The sequence below is a fragment of the Alosa pseudoharengus genome, unplaced genomic scaffold (assembly GCF_046254945.1).
Source record: "Alosa pseudoharengus isolate Yale_2024_CS ecotype anadromous, Long Island Sound unplaced genomic scaffold, YU_APseudo_1.1 YU_APseudo_1.1_scf_20, whole genome shotgun sequence".
In the NCBI taxonomy this organism is placed as follows: domain Eukaryota; kingdom Metazoa; phylum Chordata; class Actinopteri; order Clupeiformes; family Clupeidae; genus Alosa; species Alosa pseudoharengus.
In genome coordinates, this window is record NW_027468664.1 from 36,663,124 (window position 1) to 36,665,623 (window position 2,500).

Below are 2,500 nucleotides of genomic sequence, written 5' to 3' on the forward strand. Positions count from 1 at the left end.
GACATTCGTTTTATTAAGCTGTTGTTTTGACACGGCGACAAACTGGTATTTGTCTGTGACAAATCGAGACGGATAAGGCAGATGGCACGTACTGTAGTCGTCGACCGCTTGCAGCCAGCGTCTTCAGTGTGACAGTGTTTAATTTGAAGCGCACTCTTTCATTGGGGACGCAAAGATAATTGCACATGTTCTGGAACAAGACATGAATTTAATCCGAGGTTGCAGTACGATTGTATGAAACATGTAGGAAAGGAGGGGCGCGTCTTGTGATGGGACCTCCCTTCAGACCGTCAGTCACGGCCCCCTCTCCAAGTTCAGCAACAAATGTGCTCGACAGACCTCATCACCTCAGGCAGCCCAACGCAACACTCCGTAAACAGCGCCGCACTCTCACAGACAGCTGTGGTTTTTAACAACAACATACGAGTATACCAGCGAAGTCTGGCGAGACTTAAGAACATTTTCGTACCTGTCAGTGAATTATGGACAAATCCTGTGTAAATGTCATGCAAATGCTTGGGTAAAATATATTGCCTTTCCAACTGAAATGAAAAAATAGAAAGGGGGATATAGCTTTCACAAATCTATTGGAATCACAAATCAAGTCAATTGCCATTGTTTTCGAGGCAACCTTATTCCATCTACTGTCACTTTTTTTCAACACACTAGCCAGCAACTTGCATCAAGGTTACAACAGCCAGCTCCTACCTCTACCAGCTCTTTCGCTCGCCCGTGGACGGATAAAGCGGGTAGCCTACTCACTCTCCCTCTCCTTAGGAGAACGGTCCTAAATGGATTTGTTACGACAAATGCCCAGATGAAAACGGTAGGCTACGCGATGACATGAAACACTTCTACGAACTCCATTTGTGTAACATATGCTGGCAGACCGCGAAGTGATGACCCGATGACAACCTCGTCCACCCGTGGCCGATAGCCTAATAAGATAGCGTAGCCTACATTCCCATTCCCGAGCAACATAGCCTTCAACCTCCGAAAGACTCCTAGATTCCGATCAGAGGTTTAAAACCAAAACTGCAGGAACACGGCGGAAAGAACAGAACAGAAAGTAGCGTTAGCTCCCACTCACCTTTAGGTACGGCAGTTCTACACTGGCGCGACGACGTTGGAGACTTCTTTTCTTTCGTCGATGATAAGCAAATCAACCAATAGTAAATTTCCAAGTCGGTGTTGATTCATAAGAAAGTTCACATAATTCTCCCCTCGTTTCCTCGGTGGTTTGAAGAGAAAAACATCATTCCGTTGGGGCGCAAAAGGAGAGAAATCAGGGCATAATCCCGGAGCCGCGAGAATGTGACAAGGACAGCGATAGAAATCCAACGATCAAGCTACGCGAAGTTTTCCACGCCCAGAAACTTTCATCACATGACAATGTACAGGTGCACTTACAGCAGCCACGCTGGATAGGCTACATGCACACCTGTATGAGCTGTTCGTCTACTGTACGAGGGTGGCCGTGGGCGAGAGCTCACAAAACTGACTGAGGTGGTTCAGCTGAGTCTAGTCCGCCCAGTGTGAGGAAAAGAGTGCGTGTGAGTGAGAGAGGGAGAGAGAGAGGCTTCCACTCCTCCTACTCTACGCGGAGATACAAAAGGCTGAGCTTGGAATCGGTTTACACACAGCACCGCGACGGCGAACTGACTGACTGACTGAACAAACGAGCACACAAACAAACCTTGCTGAAAGAGAAGAACACAAACAAAACACAAGCTCCTCCACCCTTCCTATTCAAAGCGCAGCAGTCCCAAAACGCTACCCCCTGCTGAGTGCCTCCGGCGAATCTAGCGCGGGGGAACAGCGCAATCTTTTCCTGCCTCCTGCTTTGGGGCGAAATCTCCAAGTGGATTTACAGTTGGCCTAATCTACCGAAAACTACATTGGGATCAGGACTGTATCAGAATAATCTGACAAACGAGTCCCATTTGACAATCGTGGCAAACCGGCAGACACTACAAGTAATCTTACATATAACGCATGGCACAAATTAGCCTACTTTTTTTTACTAGTTGTAATGCACTTTGTAGCACGTGTGCGCGCCAGATCATGCTGTTGACCTCTGAGCAATTAAAGCACTAAGTTCAAACAATGGTTACATTGTTCTTAGCTACATGTTTGAGTTCGCTTCGCTTCCACTGGGCGCCTGGTACCACTGTAGGTTAAAAGGCTTCAATGACATGTCAGGCGAGTTAGCCAGCCTCTCTGCTGCTGCTTGTGGAGTGAGGTTGTATCTGGTTTCTGTACTTTTTTTTCTTTCTTTTTAAATATGTTTTGCCTGACTGAGTGTGACTGTCTGTAAAATAACCCTCACACACCCACAAGACACACACACACACACACACACTGTCCCTGTGAAACCAGTTCTGCACTAGACCATGTGTTTAAAGCAATTACTGCCATTCCGCTACGTGGTGCGTCCGTGAAATTTGAAAGATGACAGGGTCCAAATTAAAGTCAGTGTTTGGGAATACAGATTAGCTGC

At 46.9% G+C, this 2,500-nt stretch overlaps 1 protein-coding gene across 2 annotated transcripts in view; it reads right to left on the reverse strand.

The window, feature by feature from the left end:
- The window catches only part of LOC143136455 (plexin-B2-like), a 173,123-nt gene extending 171,603 nt beyond the window's left edge, over positions 1–1,520 (reverse strand). For both annotated transcript variants that reach the window (XM_076297176.1, XM_076297175.1), the window contains exon 1: positions 1,091–1,520. The gene's annotated coding sequence lies outside the window, so the exon portion shown is untranslated. The remainder of the gene's footprint in view (positions 1–1,090) is intronic.
- Positions 1,521–2,500: the final 980 nt, after the last annotated feature.